The 19,713-nt window shown below is 37.5% G+C and overlaps 1 protein-coding gene across 1 annotated transcript in view; it reads left to right on the plus strand.

The window, feature by feature from the left end:
* Positions 1–19,713, plus strand: part of tmem108 (transmembrane protein 108) — a 339,807-nt gene that overhangs the window by 25,614 nt on the left and 294,480 nt on the right. The gene's annotated exons all lie outside the window — the stretch shown is intronic.

Consider the following 19,713-nt stretch of genomic DNA (forward strand, 5'->3'; position numbering starts at 1 on the left):
TGATTGCATAATAAATTGATAAATGATCAAATAAATTGCTGTTTTCTGCCATAAACTGTCATAAATATTTAAGAATAAGTGGGATTTGCAGGACTCTAGTAACTACAGGGGGATAAAATTGATGAGCCACAGCATGAAGTCATGGGAAGCTAGGTTAAGAAGTGAGGTGATGATTAGTGAGCAGCAGTATGGTTTTATGCCAAGAAAGAACACCACAGATATGATGTTTGCTCTGAGGATGTTGATGGAGAAGATTAGAGAAGGCCAGAAAGAGTTGCATTGTGTCTTTGTGGACCTGGAGAAAGCATATGACAAGGTGCCTCGAGAGGAGCTGTGGTATTGTATGTGGAAGTTAGGAGTGGTAGAGAAGTATGTAAGAGTTGTACAGGATATGTACAAGGGAAGTGTGACAGTGGTGAGGTATGCATTAGGAGTGACGGATGCATTCAAGTTGGAGGTCGGATTATATCAGGGGTCGGCTCTGAGCCCTTTCTTATTTGCAATGGTGATGGACAGGTTGACAGATGAGATCAGACAGGGGTCCACGTGGACTATGATGTTTGCTGATGACATTGCTATCTATAACAATAGTAGGCAGCAGGTTGAGGAGACCCTGGAGAGGTGGAGATATGCTCTGGAGAGGACAAGAATGAAGGTCATTACGAACATGACAGAATACATTTGTGTAAATGAGAGGGAGGTCAGTGGAATGGTGAGGATGCAATGAACAAAGTTGGCAAAGCTGGAGGAGTTTAAATACTTGGGATCAACAGTACAGAGCAATGGGGATTGTGGAAGAGAGTTCAGGCAGGGTGGAATGGGTGGAGAAGAGTGTCAGGAGTGATTTGTGACAGACGGATATCAGCAAGAGTGAAAGGAACGGTCTACAGGATGGTAGTAAGACCAGCTACATTATATGGGTTGGAGATGGTGGCACTGACCAGAAAGCAGGAGACAGAGCTGGAGATGGCAGAGTTAAAGATGCTAAGATTTGCATTGGGTGTGATGAGGATGGATAGGATTAGAACATAGTACATTAGAGAGTCACCTCAGGTTGGACGGTTGGGAGACAAAGTCAATGAGGAGAGATTGCGTTGGTTTTGACATGTGCAGAGGATAGATGCTGAGTTTATTGGGTGAAGGATGTTAAGGATAGATCTGCCAGGCAAAAGGAAAAGAGGAAAGCCTAAGAGAAGGTTTATGCTGTGGTGACCCCCAACGAGAGTAGCTGAAAGAAGAAGAAGAAGATAGAAATTAATGTTTGGGTCTGCTTACATGTGCACTTTTAAAATCTCAACTTCAACTCTTACATGTTAATAATGATATTTATTGTGTTAGATCATTATGTCTTTCTAGTTGCAGAAAATAAAGGATCCCAAAATGTACCTAAACACATGAATTTATGGTTTACAAAATGCTGACTTTTCTTATTTTGAAGTGGCATTGAAGCATAACATGAAGTGGCATTGTTTTACTGAATTTTACCATTCAGCAATGTCCATGACTCTGATCTAAAAACTCAGCACTTGTGAATGAGTCATGTGTTGAAATCGGTAATCAGAATACAGCTGTTATACTCCATTTCAGTCCATCTTTAAAACAAGAAATAAATCTTATTAATAATGTGAGCTTTGAATACAAATTATTCAGTGTTTATATTTATATATGTTTACTGTACAAGGCAAAAAAGTTAACTTATTCAAGTGAAAGTAAATTTTGAAAGTGTGGTTTCCTTACATACTAATAAAGCAGTCTATCTAATTGTTTAAATGTGTTTTCTGAGATATCTCATTTTGGGGATGTCAGGTGGTTAACGGAACTCCTTATGTGTCTGCAGTTTCCAAAGCTCATTTGCATCACACACTGTATACACCCAGAGGAGAAAGTAATTATGTCTCTGTTTAAAGCATGTAATTCCTTATGTGACCATGCATTAATTACGCATATAAATGTACTTTCTCATTCACAGGTTTTTCTTTATTTTTTAACTTGGCTATAACAATATGAAAAATCCCAGGACACATCAGTTGTTGTTAAATTGCTAAAAGAATATTCTGCCTTTGGATTTCAATTTTTACCTAATTTCTTGTGGACGCCAAATATTGTTATGAGCATGGAGAACATATTGTATTGTAAGCACTTATAAACCATTATCATTTATTAATTGTGAGATTGTAATTGCATAATGCAACAGCCCTTGCAAAATCATCAATATCTACCCATTCAAGAACATCTGTATGACACTTTATTTTTTATTTTATTACGCTTTGTATTTTATTTATTCTGTGTTTCATATTCCTTTCATAACATTACATTTATATAACCTCCTCTGAGTACTTAATTAAGCCTGTTTTGAAATCAGTGGTTGTCATAGTAATTTAAAACTTAGGCACACTGAGTGGAGTACAGAAGGCACATTTATATTATGAAGAGAGCTTAGTATGTTGAATCAAAGGCATTAAAAGAAAAAGAAAGGAAGATCATTATTCAATAATAGGGTATGGTATGAAAACATTCATATATTATGATAAACTGTAAATACAAATACTGTAAGTTTATATGATAACTAGCCTAAGTACTCCACTTCTCCCATGCATATTTTTATAATGACTTTGAGTAAGAAAGCAAAACTGTAGGTGTCTTTTAAATGTTGTCTGTTTTGTCATTACTGACTGAAATGCAAGTGTCCCATTGATCAGCTACACTACCTCTATGATAACTATCAATTCTTTGATGTCATTAGTAGAGAATTTGTTTTTGTGTATGATCTCACTGTAAAATAGAGAAAACCTAAGCAGTATGCCAGATTTATTACCATCAGCTGTACCGCTATGGTATAACAATGCAGTTTTGGTTTTTGGTTCACTTCCAGCCCCAAATTATAACCAAACCAAATTATATTTTATCAATGGAACTTTTGAAAGGCCATAAAGTCTAGATTTTAAGTTATATCAACGGTACTAGACATGCAAAATTTCATGAACTTCAACTAAGCTGTTTTGGAGAGCAATGCATTCCCCAAGCTCATTACAACCAACCTTCCCACTCTTCTCAATTAAGCTATGTAGCCCGGACTATAAATTCATTAAAAGTGCTGTTTTGGAATAATGCAGTTTTTAGGTTTCTCCCCCATTACACTCACTCCCCCTTCCTGATTACATTTTTAAAATGCCACTTAGCCGACAGAAACCTACATGAAAAATTTTGTGAAAATTGGTTGAGTTGTTCTTGCATCATTGGCAAATAAACAAATAGACAAATAAACAGATAACAATCAGCCAAGATGCAGTCCAGAGTTAAAATTAGTTCTTTAGTGTGCAAAATGGATAAATAACATCAAATGAAACACAGATCTTATCATAATTTAATTCATATGAAAGATTAATAAAACAAATTCCTCTTTTTTAGATTCACCCGTTCTTTTGGCTACTAATTGATCTTCACATTTTCTCTTGGTCTTTCTGATACCTAACAGACAAGACTTTGAAGAATTGTTTTATTTTAGGCTTTTCTTCTCCCATGCTTCCAAGATAATCAATAGTATTGTGTCAAATCTCACTTTTTGGTTTGAATATCTAGTACATAGTCATGAGTAGAAAGATAAGAATGTTGTGTCAGACACAATTGCAAATTCTAAAGAAATTTTATGGCTCTTTTAATGTTTCTCATTTTTGTTATCTATGTATATGATGAGAGGCAAAACGTCATTTTTTGCATCCTTATAACAGGGTACCAACTATATATTTCCTGAATTTTGACAATGTTTCAAATTCAAGTTCAAAGTTTATTGTCATGTGCACAGTACGGACACACGTTTCCCTGTACAATGAAATTCTTTCTTTGCTGTCCACACCAAATGACAAAACCAACATATAAAGATAAACATAAATAATAAGTAGCAGACAGATAATGAGTAACAGAGGCAGCATAAAGTATAAAAACAGAATAGAAGTATAAAGTGTAATTGTACAGGTAGGTGTGTGATGGACAAGTCAAATACAGTTGTGTGAAGTAAATAGAATGAGGTGAACCATGGTTATAAACTTCAGTCAGTTATTTAGGAGTCTAATGGCCTTGGGAAAGAAAGCGTTCTTTAGCCTGGAAGTCCTGCATTTCATGCTTTTATACCTCCTGCCTGAGGGTAGAAGTGTGAACAGTTCGTGTTGGGGGTGGGTTAGGGTCCCTGAGGATCGCAGCAGTTCTCCAGCGGACTCTGTAGTTGTAGATGCGGTGCAGAGAGGGCAGTGGGGTCCTGGTGATCTTCTCAGCAGGCACATGCATAAGGAAGAAGCCAGAAAAATGGAAAAACAGAGAATGTCTTTATCAAAATATTCCTGCCTTCTGGAGTATTATAGTTCAACATCCCTAATCCAAAATTCCAAAGTCCAAAATGCTTCAAAATCTGAAAGTTTTTTCAAGGGCTGACATGGAAAATTTCACTGACCTTACTTGCCCATATGGGGTTCTGACCAATGTTCCCTACAATTTTTTTTAATGATGAACGGATGTGAATAATGCATGAACTGACACTTACCATTTATGACTTATTTCTTTAATTCCCTTCTTTAAATTGTGGCATGAAACACACTTCACAAGCTTTCTCCTGTGAAGTATTGAGCTTCTGTAACCAAAACAAGACACATGATGAGTAGGATGGTCCCAGTGGAGTTTCAGGAAAGTTCAAAGTTGTGCAAACAGCTGTGCGGCACTTCCAAACTGCTGCTCAGTAGGAGAAGTGAGTGGTGCAATAACACCTGCACTGCAATTCAAAAGTGCTACCTGGAACACAGAAAAAAGGATGATCAGCTTAGAGGTAACATAGGCCCTGATGTCTGTTGGTGCCAGTTTGTTATCAACCATCGTCACATTAGACGTGTGCACATTATTCACTCTGTTATTTATGGTAATCATTTAATCAAAGCACAGCATTGTTGGTGGGAACTAAAAGTTGTTTGTTATTGCTGTTTTTTAACAGTTGATACAGTTCTTCTGCTGATGTTACTGTGCACAAACTTTATTTCATTCATAAAATTATTAAAAATCTTCTTATATAATACACTACCGTGGCTGTTCGTTTGTCTGTCCAGTATTTTAAATTACCTGTAGCTCGCAAGCCATTTCACCTATTGACTTGAAATTTGGTACACATATACTACGTGACATATACTATCCACTTTCAGGGTGATGATTTGTATAACTGTTTTTATTCTTATTTTATTGTATTGTAGAATCAGCTCTCGGCAGCACGCAGCAGCGCGCCCGTGTGGTGCATGCGTATGGGCACCATTCTCATTCCCTACCACCTTCGCTAATCATTCTTGAGGCAGATTGAAGACTTAAGTGCCAGCTTAAGTGAAAAATTAAAGAAAACGTACTACGTAATTGCAACTTAAAAACTAACTTAATCAGTTTTAACACAAAAGATGCCGACGAAAGAAGAGAAGCAGTAGGCCGCTAGGGTGGAGAAAAGAAGAGCTGCTTAGGAAGCAGCAAGCACATCAACCTCTGAGCAAACGAATGCTAAACAGAGACAGAGAAAGAGGAGGAAAACTAGAAATGCTAAAGTCAAGTGTATTCACTGCACGTTATCGTGCAGTACGCTGTTACTGGTATAGTATAAAATTAGGCTATGTTTATAAATTTTGCTTTTAGACTTGGATCCCATCCCAAGATATTTTATTATGTATGATATACGGAAATATTCCAAAATTTTAAAATATCCAAAATACTTTTGATTGCAGACATTTCATATTAGGGATGCTCAACCTGTTCTTACAGCAAAGCCAATGTTAAGGCACTTTGAATGAGAAGGGGATGGAGAGTGCCATCCACAAACCCAGAATAATTCCCAGAAAGCCAACAAGATAGCTTGGCTTATCCATTTACCCACCAGAGTACAGCAAAACCCCCTCATGAGTCACCCCATTTCTCTCTCTCTCAGTTTCTGATCTTTGCATTTCTGGAGTTGAACCTTTGCCAAGACTTATATCATGGCTTCCAGCAATATAATTATGGGAAAGGCTTTGTAGTAAAAGAATCTTAAGACGAGCAGAGCATGGCTTGATGTTACTTTCATTTAATTAGAGTTCTCATCTGCCCTACAACACCACCAAAGTGTGTTTCTTTTCTCCAACATTTTAGCTGCAGTGAATTTTACTTTGATATGATTTTCCTCTTTATTTCTAAGTGTTATGTGGGTGCAGTGATATATGCATGTTTGGACAAATATGTGTATTAAATATTTAATCATTTTTTTTATCTTTTCCACTTGGATGTTTGGTATGTGACAAACCCCTTTGGACTTCTAACAAGCAAAATATACAGCCTTTTCAAGTTTCTCAGTTTAATCTTTAGAAATATAGTCTAACTTCACTCAGTGTGCAGTACAGCCTAGTATACATCTTTGTGTTCCTGGGAGAGCAAGTTGGAGAGCCGCTGCCTTTTCCAGATTTAATGTTTGTGTTTATTTTAATTTTGAGGATGTTCTTACTGTGTAAAATGATACCTTTATCTTGCTTTGATAAAAACATCACAACACTTCTCTCAATCCATTATTAAATAGCTAAACTTACTAAAACATCAGACTACTCAATATTCTTCATTTATGCTTGCTATAAAATGTCTAAACTCTGAATTACTATTCTTTCTGATATAATTTTATAATATTGCAGTCAGCCAACAATTTGATTTTATTTATCTGCTGAACCACTGACAAAAAAATCTATGCAGTTCCAAATGCTACATATCTTCCAAAAAATAACGTTATTTAAATTCTTGCTAAATTAGCATTACATTTTGGAACTTAATGCCATCTCTTTATAGGTAAACTAGGCCTGTGTGTATAGCTTTGAATGTTGTTTGCATTGACATTCACAAACAAGCAATATAAAGACAAAATGCTAATTTTGCCTGCAAAAAAATTGTTAAGTTTACAACCAAGCTTATTATACTTAATGAAAACTAAAATCAAAACTGAAACTATTATTTAAAAAACATGTTTGTAACCTGAAATAAAATAATTAACAAAGCTGAAATGAAAAACTAAAACTAAACAAAACTATTAAAGTAGCTGGAAAGACTAACTGAAATGAAATAATAATTTACTAAAATATTTTTAGTTTTCGTTTTTGAATGAATATTCTTGCCGTTAGTCTTTAACCATTGTAAGATTTAACTCTAAAACAGAAAGTCATCCACCACAAGCTGCTCGCACATATTCATCCACATCATTTGCGGGGACAGAACAAGCTCAATGCAGATGCGTAAAGCGTGTGAAATAGAAAGCAATTAACGTGCCAACTTTCTTTGCGCTTGTTGTATATCAACATCAACAAAATGTTTACCATATGGACAGAAAAATCACAAGTGAGTAATGTTTCAGTTTATTCCTCAGGTAACTGCTTTTTGATGACAGCAATTCACCTTCCACTTCACACAGGAGAAATAGTTTTTACTTTCTCATATACGAATTATAGAGAAAGTATAGTAATCATGAAAACATTTGACCTCAATATATTGATGAATCTTGGCGTTATAGACTTCCCAGAGTCCAAAGATACCGTTTTTTGGAATTGTGTGTGTGTGTGCGTGTGCGTGCGCGCGTGCGTGTGTGTGTGTAAACACGATAACTCAAAAACGCAACTAGATTGAAGGATGAAATTTGGCATGTGGCTGTTACACCACAATTGTAGATCTGTATTAACTTTTGGGTCAAATCCATCATCCGGAACTGGTACTTTTACCTGAACACATCCATAATAATAATAATAATAATAATAATAAATTTTATTTATACTGCACTTTATATAAACAATCTCAAAGTGCTACAGAGTAAAATAAAATAATAAAAAAAAACCTAAAAAAAATACTTCAATAATAAAATATCTTTCTAAAAAGATAAGTTTTTAAATCTCGTTTAAAAACATCAATCGACTGTGGGGCTCTCAGGTAATCCGGGAGGGCGTTCCACAGTCTCTTCACCACAGAAGAAAAGACCCTGTCACCCATGCTGCTGAGCTTAGTTCTGGGAACTTGAAGAGTGTTAATGTGTACAGAGCGGAGGGTACGTGAAGAAGTATGACGGCTACGGAGTTCCTGTAAATAATTGGGGGCATGCCTATAAATACAATAATGACTAAGGAGGGAAACTTTATACTCTATTCTAAGTGAAACAGGGAACCAATGAAGGGTTTTCAAAATAGGAGTGATGTGGTCATACTTTCGCACCCTCATCAGAATTCTGGTAGCACATTTCTGAATATACTGGAGTCTCTGGATACTCTTACCAGAAATCCAGATAAAAAGCACATTGCAATAATCCAACCCGGAGGAAACAAAGGCATGAACAAGCCTCTGTGCATCCACCAGAGTAAGTATAGGGCGGAGTTTAGCAATGTTCTTGAGATAATAAAAAGAAGATTTACAAAGATATTTAATATGGGTGTCAAAAGTGAGTCAGAATCCATCTTAACACCCAAATTAGTGACAGATATAGAAAGAGGAATGTTTTGACCAGAGAACGTAATACCAGTAATGACAGAAGAACGAAGATGATGTGGTGTGCCAACTAAGATGGCTTCTGTTTTGGATCTGTTCAACTGAAGAAAGTTAAGCCTTATCCATGCCTCTATCTCCTCCAAGCAGGTAGTCAAAGTAGATGTTGGCAGAGGAGCATTAGAGGAGGTGGGAGTAGTCCTGAGGTAAAGCTGAGTCATCAGCATAACAATGGAAGGATAAACCATGTCTGCCAATGACAGTTCCAATGGGAAGCATATAGATGTTGAAGAGAATAGGGCCCCAAACAGAGCCCTGTGGGACACCACAGGTAACATTGTGGTTATAGGATTTTGCGCTACACAAGGCAATGTACTCAGTTCTACCAGTCAGGTATGATGTAAACCAGTTAAGAACATTTCCAGAAAGTCCAATAGTGTATTGCATGCAATGAAGGAGAATGTTATGGTCTATTGTGTCAAAAGAAGCTGTTAGATCAAGAAGGATAAGTAGAGAAGGAGAACCAGTATCTGCTGTAATTAGAAGGTCATTAGTAACCCTGACCAGGGCTGTTTCAGTTTTATGGCCAGGGCGAAAACCAGACTGAAACTTCTCAAACAAGTTATTCAGTTTGAGGTGATCATGAAGTTGGGCTGCAACTATTTTCTCCAGAACTTTAGAAAGAAATGGAAGATTGGAGATGGGCCTATAGTTAGAGAGAACTTCAGGATCAAGGGTGGATTTTTTCAATAGAGGACTGATGACAGCAGTTTTTAATACAGAAGGAATATGACCAGACAAAAGAGAATGATTTATAATCTTAGTGATAAGTGGAGAGACAACAGAGATGTTGGCCTTCAGCAGAGCTGAAGGGAAAGGGTCCAGGGAACTAGTAGACAATTTCATTTTCCTGATAAAGGCCTCCACCTCTTCCCATGTGGTAACAGAGAAAGAGCAAAGGGGCTGAACAATCTCAGACAATGAATCATCAGTTGGAAAAGGCAGGGTGTCCATGGTAGAGAGATGAAAGCGAATGTTATCAACCTTTTGTTTGAGAAAATTGATATGCATGTTGCACCTCTCATCGGTAGTATCAGAGTGAACAAATGAAGGAGGTTTTAGAAGGTGATTTATAGTTGAGAAAAGTTTTTTGGGATTCCTGGCACCATTACTAATAATAGTGGAATAGAACCTGGACCATGCAACCTTCAAAGCTTCTACATACACCCTCTTATGTTCCCTATAGGCCTGTTTATGAACAGTCAATCCAGAAGCCTTAGGTCGCCGCTCAAGGACACGCCTAGCAGCCTTCATTTTTCGCAATTCACAGGTATACCAGGGAGCTGAGCACGAAAATGAGATGGACCTAGATGTTAAGGGGACATGAAGGTCCAGGAGATTGCTTAGGGACTGGTGGTAGAAATCCACAAGGTCATCAACAGTGCAGGAGCTGGTAAAATCAGAGGAGAGACGTTTAAGGTTCAAGGCCAAAGCATCCACATTAATGTTCTTCAGATTTCTAAAAGGAATCTGTCGTTTTGATTTGGTTCAAGAAGGGAAAAAAGGCAGCTCCATTGACACTACTTTATGATCAGAAATACCAAGATCATATACTTGTAGATTACTAATTGAGACAACATTTGAAATGACCAAATCAAGTGTATGACCCCTAGAATGTGTAGGGACATTAACATATTGTTTTAAATTAAAAGAATCTAACAGCTCAAGGAAATCAGCAGTGAGATAATCTGTGGGATTGTCGACTTGAATATTTATATCTCCAAGGCTTATTATGTTATCAGAAGTAGCACAAAGTGTTGTGAGAAGATCAGTCATTTCCAGGATGAAGGCAGAATTGGATTTTGGAGGTCGATAAATAAGGAGAACAGTCATGAGAGTAGGGGGCTATGTTGGCTGGGATTGGCTCCAGCAGACCCCCGTGACCCTGTGATTAGGATATAGCAGGTTGGATAATGGATGAATGGGTGAGATGGGAGAGGATGCTGGCATTGAATGTTCACCGCTTCTCCCTCTGACCCTGACTCTGACTTTGTTTAAGTTTAAGTTGTTGTTTATTCGCCTGATTCATCCATTATCCAACCCGCTATATGCTAACCACAGGGTCACGGGGGTCTGCTGGAGCCAATCCCAGCCAACATAGGGCGCAAGGCAGGAAACAAACCCTGGGCAGGGTGCCAGCCCACTACAGGGCGCACACACACACCAAGCACACACTAGGGACAATTTAGGATCGCCAATGCACCTAACCTGCATGTCTTTGGACTGTGGGAGGAAACCTGAATACTACCTGAACACATACTCAATTTTTTTTTTTATTCATGCAGCTGAGTCCGATTTATTCAACTTTACTTTTATAATAATTGTTCAATATACTATTAATTTGATTTGTTGTTAATGTTTCCTTAACGTACATAATATAAAAATATAATCATTGTCTTGCGGTTTACTCCTCAAATAACCATCCCCATATCTGAGTATACAAGAAAGTGTAGGGGAGACCACTCCCGGTTTTCGAAAATAAAACAGCACTGATCGAGAGACTAACTGGGTCATCATACAAGATCAGCATATTGTTGCTGACCAATCACTTTTCGTTTAAAAACACTTATACTTATGTCCTGTGTCACATCATCAATAAACACTAGTGTCCCAGTGCCACTGGCAGCCATGCACGCCCAAGCCATCACACTGCCTCCACCGTGTTTTACAGATGATGTGGTATGCTTTGGAAAATGAGCTGTTCTACGCCTTCTCCTTACTTTTTTCTTGCCATCATTCTGGTAGAGGTTGATCTTGGTTTCATCTGTCCAAAGAATGTTTTTCCAGAACTGTGCTGGCTTTTTCAGATGTTCTTTAGCAAAGTCCAATCTAGCCTTTCTATTCTTGAGGCTTATGAGTGGCTTACACCTTGCAGTTCACCCTCTGTATTTACTTTCATGCAGTCTTCTCTTTATGGTAGACTTGGATATCGATACGCCTACCCCTTGGAGAGTGTTGTTCACTTGTTTGTCTGTTGTGAAGGGGGTTCTCTTCACCATGGAAATGATTCTGCGATCATCCACCACTGTTGTCTTCCATGGACGTCCAGGTCTTTTTGCGTTGCTGAGTTCACCAGTGCTTGCTTCCTTTCTCAGGATGTACCAAACTGTAGATTTTGCCACTCGTAATATTGTAGCAATTTCTCGGATGGGTTTTTTCTGTTTTCGCAGCTTAAGGATGGCTTCTTTCACCTTCATGGAGAGCACCTTTGACCGCATGTTGTCTGTTCACAGCAAAATCTCACCTCAATCTCACACCTCAAATCAACTCCAGGCCTTTTATCTGCTTAATTGATAATGACATAATGACGGACTTGCCCACGAAATAGCCTTTGAGTCAATTTTCCAATTACTTTTGAGCCCCTAAAATGAAGGAATTGTGTTAAAAGATGCTTTAGTTGCCTCACATTTTTATGCAATCTTTTTGTTCAATCCACTGAATTAAAGCTGAAAGTCTGCACTTCAACTGCATCTGAGTTGTTTCATTTAAAATTCATTGTGGTAATGTACAGAACCAAAATTAGAAAAAAGTTGTCTCTGTCCAAATATTTATGGACCTAACTGTAGGTGGGGTCTGCACACTGATTCAAGTCTAAGAGCCCTGCTCTTCTTAAGCCCCCGTGATTTTCATGAGAAAATATTTTAAAAATTATAAAATTGTGTAAAATTGTTCATATTCAGTACCTAGATTTGATTATACTTGTTTTTATCAGACAGAAACAAAACCAGATAGTAAACCATGTAGTGTGGTAAGTTTCCACTAACATTAAACTCGTATCCAAATCTGTTAAGTGTACAGTTCTGTCTGATTGTAACACAAAACTAAACTCTGTAGGAGCTCCATGCTATAATTACTAAAACTAAAACTGATACTAATAGATATAAAAATAAAATAGAAATGTCTTTGTGAAATAAAAACTAAACTAAAACTAAAAATACACAATGAAAGAAAACTAAAACTAAAATGTAGAAATAAAAACTAATATAAAAAGGCAAAACTATAATAACCTTGTTGGCAACCAAACACTCATTTGGTTATCTACAAGTACTTATATGGAGGAATGACATTCAACATTGAGATCTTTGATTTTGTTAAATAAATTATATTAGGGTTTACATAATTTATGTAACATCTTAAAATGTAGGATTTCATAAAAATGATCACATATTTAGATTCTTTTGATTACTTTCAGTTTGGAATGATCACTAATGACTCATGAAAAAATGTACAACTACAGCGCAAACATTATTAATTAGGGCTGAAACGATTCCTTGAGAAACTCGAGTAATTCGATTACTAAAAATTGTTGAAGCACATTTTTTGCATCAATGCTTCTCTTAATCCCTGTAGCTACACCTTAGGGAGCTCAGTTTGTTTTTCACAGATGATTATTACGTGTCACACAATGCGCTTATGCTATTGATACATGACATGAAGATGAGATTTAATGGCGTGTATTACAAAATGGAGAAAGAGAAGAAAATTGTTTAATAATCAATGAGGGAAGATGGTGATGGCTTGGTGAAAAGAACAACAGCATCTCTTTATTTCTGGCCAATTCCATGCAGCACACACCCTCATGGAAATTGCAGTTCCTACCACTACATCACCCCCTTTTAGCTAGCTTATATGCATTTTAAACGAAATCCTCTTTTACCAAAATCTCTGTACTCCTTACTTATGATTATAAGTCCAGTTTTTCAGGTGTTCTGGAAACCCTTCCTGAAAGAGTAACTGTCCCAGTAGGCTGAAGGTGAACTCAGTTTCTTCTACGAAGACTCCTTTCTGTCATAACCAAATGTGATCTTGGTGTGTCAGCTGATCTGACAACCATATTTGGAGCTTCCTCTGTGGTGATCCATAATTTCTGTGTTGTGGGAGTGGTCTGGAGCAATGTAACTGATCATAGTGAATGGCCTGCTTACTCCTCACTTCCTCATCCCTCTTGCGAAAAGCTGACAGATTTGGTTATTTAGGGTTCATCTTGGAAGTAGACTGGAGTACTGAAGTGCTAAGGTTTGCACCCATTAGTAATTGTACAGAAGAGAATCTATGCTGTAATGGAGTGGATCGGTATGCAAGTAGGGCTCTGCTATGATACTTGTCGCTTTACCATAAGTTTTTTATTGTTTGTACTACATCTGTATCGAGTTTAAAGGTGACCTTGTCTTCGTTTAGATGGACCTCCTCTATCCATGACTCTGATGTCTTCAAATCCATTGCTCCTAAAAGACAAAATCCTGAGTCCCTGTGTCATGGTGGACTTCTGTGACTGTATGTACTGCTTCACCTTTGCGACAAGCTACAACATAATGTACCTTTTTATAGCACTTTCTGCACTCAATCTCTCTATCTGGGAAATCATTCAATTCATGTATTTGTCCTTGACCACACTGACCACACTACCTGTCTGCCTGTTTGTCTGGGTTTTGCCTCTTATGCATCTTTTTGCATCTTTTTCTTCTCCTTTTTCATCTTTGTCTTTATAGCATTCACATTTAATGAGTTGTCACCATCTGTATTGCTATGTAGTATCTTTTGCTGTTTCTTCACATTTTCACTTTGCCTCTCTTTTTGTATAGGTTTTCGCTAATGTTAGCTCAGAGTCCATTTGAGGTTGTTCTGATGGCCTCCTGTCTGTTAATCCCAGTATAATTCTGTCCCTTGTGAGCTCCACCTTTAGTACTCCAAAGCTACAGTATTCTGCCATTTTGTGTACATCTGTGATGAATGACTCCACATTCTCTCCTTCTTGCTGACATCTTATATTAAAAGAAAATCACGTTATGTTTCCCCCAACTTGCTATTTAAATGCTGTCTTAACAGCCTCAAATATCTTCTTATCTGCATCAGATGAAGCATTAAGCATGGTTTGAATCACTAAGCTGACTTGTGCAGTTCAAATGAAGCTTGATGAGTGAGCATTCGAAATACCAAGTTGACATACGCAGTTCAAATGAAACCCCAAGTGTGGTTTGAATCACAAAGTTGACATGTGCATTCAAAAAAAGCACTAAGAATGAGGTTTTGAAATACTGAGGTGACATGCACAATGGGAGTACACAATGAAACCATGTTTTAAAACTTGGTGGCGCGTGATTTTTTAGTCATTTTGGTGTGCATTTGAGGGGTATTTGTTGTTGATCATAAAATTGTATTTATTTATTGGGATTCTGTAAAAAAAAAAAAATCCCCTTGGGACAAATAAAGTGCAGGTATTCAAAGCTGAAACATAAGAGTATTGATATGCATAATGAGTTTTTGTGAAACATCGACACATTCAAAGCAATTGTGCTGTAGACTGTTGTGATGTCATCAAACATTTGACACCCATCTCTCTAGTGATATTTTTGGAATTTATATTAACATTACACATTCAGTCAATATAGTTCAGTGACAGGCTGAAACAACATCCCAGATAGTCACTGATGATTTGTGATTGTAGCTATGATGTGACTTTCTTTGTCTGATACATTGTGTCTAATAATAAAAATACCAAAAATATAATAAATGTTTCACTGTAAAACATACACTATATTGCCAAAAGTATTGGAGCACCCCTCAGAATCATTGAATTCAGGTGTTCAAATCACTTCCATGGCCATATATGTGTATAAAAACAAGCACCTAGACATGCAGACTTCTTCTACAAACATTTATTAAAGAATGGGTCGCTCTCAGGAGCTCAGTGAATTCAAACGTGGTACCGTGTGATATGATGCCACCTGTGTAATAAGTCCATTCGCGAATGTGTGAGCAGGGGAGAAGACGGAGAAAGAAACGCTGAGCTTACAGGAGAGAATGAACAGTGAACCTAATGTCTGACTGTTTTGTTCTTGGATTTTAACTTACTTAAGAAATGTATTTATTAATGGTTTTTATCTACACTAATGCATTGGTGTATATGGTTTAAGTATTGAAGAAATTTAAATTACACTGCATATTATGTATGAATAAAACTGCACTAAGCACTTTTGATGCACCACTGTTGTTTGTATATGTATCCTTATTGCTCTAAGCACCTCAGTCATGACTATCGATGTCCGGATATAAGAAGATTTCCAGGCTGTGGGCAAAATGGGAATCATACCCTCCTAGAACTTAGTTACTTGTCTACACTTTTCTGTATGAAAAATCTTGTGGGGAGCAGTGATAAAGGTAGTTTAGTAGGAGGTCATGTTAAAAGACTGTTCTGTCTTTTGCAGCCTGGAATTTTCATTTCCTCTTGCTTATCACAACATTATTCAATACAGGTGTGTATGCGATAGTTTTGAACGTTGTTTTGAGAAAATATTCAATAATTTTTTTAAAATGCATATTTTTGTAGCAGTATTTTTACTAGAGAACAACAGTTTTTAAATCTATGATTTATACTACATTCTTTTCTTAGTCGAAATGCATATTAGGATCACAAGAGAATCTGTTTTAAATTAATGTAAGAATGCCCTGCAATGGAGTAGTGTCTTGTCCAGAGCTCTTGACTTGTTCTCATTGCTACTGGGTTCTGCAGGCTCTACCCCCTCATGGGAAATTAATGGATGGCAAATGCCAATTTTGAAACAGTCAACCAAATTTTTTAGGCACTGAAAAGTTACACTTCCAAAATTCATATTCTGTTTACAAAAAGGCTGGCCTCAAAGCAGAGTGTATAAAGAAGTTGTTTTACTTTTATGTGAGATTTGAGCATTTGCATTTAGAGCCAATAGAAAAAGGAGGCTATTGCTGTATGGAATGGCCAATCATGTGATTCATGTATTGATTTAGCAACAAGCACTTAAAGCAGTTTGCGCCTTTCACAGATCGCTTTCTAGACTCTTTGAGCAATTGTCCTGATGACCGCTTATAGGTCTTGGAAGGCATCTTAAAAATCCTAAAGAGTAATATTGTGGCAAGTCTAGCTTGACACTGCCTCATGGCCTCAAATATTAATTAAAAGTAAGAAATTCTCATCTTAAAGGTGTATGCCTTAGAACAATTGACAATTCTAAATTATCCCTGTGTGTGTGCCCAAGTTGTCCATTCAATGGATTACCTCCAAAACAATGCAGCATCCTGTTTTGAGTTTTGGTACTAGAAATTCATATCAAACATTTTTTAATGCCATAAAATGAGATGCAAAAATTTTTTTCACTTTAACTAGTGAGGATGTGTGTATTCATGTTTTATCCAGTCTAGTTATTTAAAAAGTACACTGTATTATATATATTGAGCTCATTAGTATAGGACCTTATTACTAAATAACAAACTAAAGTAATGTGCAATGAAGGCTGTGGTCATGCAGTATTATGATATTTTTGTATCTTATTATCTTTCAATGAAATGGCACACATTTTTATGAAGAAATTCCCCTAGAGAAAATAATCACCTTGTCTTGTTTCATTTTACCTGCTGTGCAGCCTGTCATTTTGTACTAAAAGCTTCTGCAGTATATCTCTTACACTGTAATTTGTATTCTCTCAGAGAGGCCATTTGAAATGATTTTGTGGAAACCTTTCAAAACAGAAACAATGTAAAACTTTACCTTAATTTACCTTTAAAAGCTGATTAATGTCATTCATTTTTTATGTTTAAAAATTATAACCTTGCCAAAAGTCTGTTTTATTAAAAATGACCATATTCATTTCTTCTCTAAGATTCTCAGTTTATTTAACATCTATACTGTATATATAATTCACTAAGCAACCGACCATGGCACTCTAGACAGAGACCATGGGATACGCACGACAGAGCCCCTCCCGCCAACTCTAACCCTCCTCCCGCGTCCACCCTTGCTCTCGTGGCATGTGCACTGCCTGCTCATGTGCCCGCACGCAACACCTCACCAAACACAGCCTCAGTCGTTTTCGTCTCTGCTACAGTCCACATGCACCTCTGAGCCACGTTGACTTTTCATTGTTCTTTTCGGTTCCGGCTGCTTTTCTATATACTAAGTCGACCATGGCACGCAAGACAGAGACCGTGGGATAGAGATACGCACGACAGAGCCCCGTCGGCCAACTCTAACCCTCCTCCCGCGTCATGGGATATGCACGACAGAGCCCCGCCCGCCAAGTCTAACCCTCCTCCCGCGTCCAGCCTCGCAAACTGTTTTACACGCTGCATACAGCGATTCCCATCCCCGACAAACATGCTTCTTCTTAGATGGTCCTGCAGGAACAGGGAAAACCTTTGTCTACAAAACCCTGATTTATACCATCAGAGATAGGGGAGACATTCCTACAACCATAGCATCTACAGGAATAGGTGCAACATTGTTACCGGGTGGACGAACTGCACATTCCGTTTTTAAAATACCATTGAAGCTGAGTACTACTTCCACATGCAACATCAAACCTACCTCGCCACACGCTCAACATCTTCTGCAATCCAAATTGATAATATAGGACGAGGCACCAATGACACATGCATACGCATTCCAGGCAGTTGACAGGTTATTACGTGACCTTACAGGTGACACGCAGCCATTTGGAGGCAAAACAATACTATTGGATGGAGATTTACGACAAATACTCCCCGTCATTATGCGTGGCTCCTGAGCACTTACTGTCGCCAGTTGTATTAACAAGCAACCTTTGTGGCGTAACATGCATGTTCTTACACTGACGAGAAATATGAGAGCTCTTCTTGAAGAACGACATTTCGCAAAATGGTTCCTCGATGTTGGAGACGGGAAAAACAGAACACCTGTGACATTGCCTTCACATTGTTTTCCTTTTATTTCTGATCCCGTTCAACAACTATATGGCGACATCGACTTCTCAACTGTCACTCTAGAACAACTCAGCATGTGAGCTATATTAAGCATCACCAACGAAGACACGCTACACCTTAATGAACAATTGCTGAAACTTATCCCTACTGACGAAGTGACTTTCACCAGCGTTGACTCCATCGTCACAGACGATCCTGCAGATCAACTTTCATTCCCCGAAGAATTTATTAATAATCTTACTCCCACTGGCATGCCTCCGCATAAACTCAAAATTAAAAGTTGTTCAGTCATCATGCTTCTCAGAAACCTCCTGCCAGCAAAAGGTCTCTGTAATGGCACTAGACTTTCTGTTGCCAGCATTCACCGCAATGTACTGGAGTGTAAAACTATTGCAGCTGCTACCTCACAAATTGTCCTTATTCCCCGGATTTCCCTGACCCCATCAGATTCAAATTTGCGTTTTACTTTTACACGCAGACAATTTCCTGTTAGATTGGCCTTTGCAATGACAATTAATAAGGCACAGTGCCAAACTTTCAAAAAGATATGCCTGTAACTGCCAAAACCAGTTTTCAGTCACGGACAATTGTATGTTGCTCTCTCCAGAATTCTATCTTTTCATTCACTCAAAGTCATATCCTCAAACCCACCCCATTTAGACAAGTGTGTCTTTCAGGAAGTGTTCACCCATCAATAAATAATTATGCACCATATTCTACGCTGCGGGTTGGCTAGTTGCAAAATAATTTTTTTGTCCTGTGTAAGAAATTGAACATCTGTTTGATATTCTTTTCCTTGTAGAATTAGATGCTAAAACAATCCATTATACATTTTTTTTCTTTGTATTTTAAACTTTCAATTAAACAAAAAACTCTAATATATATTTTTTATGTTCTTTAAGAAGAACTTTGAGCACTCAGTCCCACTCTTCTAAATATTTTGAACAAAATGACTAAATATACGCTAGATACTGTCACAGGATTTAGGAATTGCACTTTATTGCTGCCACAAAGATAGCAAATTAAATGACTTTCTAGCAGCCCATGGCCTATGTACACCTACAAGTAACAGGTGTGTGTGGAAGCTTCTGGGCTTCTGGTATAAACTACCCTAAAGCAATATGCACCAGCAAAGTGTCCAAACATATACTGTACCCTTGTGCATTGTCAGGAACTGGCCATGATTCTCAAACACGTACACTGTTATTATTGTTATTCTGTTATTATATTATTGCAAAACAATTGATACCACAATTGTCATCTTATGTATGAACAAGTATATCTGTTATGTAAATTTTGGAACAACCGTCTCAAGCATTAAATAACAAGAACCTTTTAGGTTTTAACTTTGGAATCATTTATTTAGTCCAGACTTTGTATTAACCTTTGATTTTGATGACTGGTTAGATATTTGGTATTAGACATTGCATTTGTAATGAGCCTGTGGTG

The sequence above is a fragment of the Polypterus senegalus genome, chromosome 5, assembly GCF_016835505.1.
Source record: "Polypterus senegalus isolate Bchr_013 chromosome 5, ASM1683550v1, whole genome shotgun sequence".
NCBI classification, from domain to species: Eukaryota; Metazoa; Chordata; class Cladistia; order Polypteriformes; family Polypteridae; genus Polypterus; species Polypterus senegalus.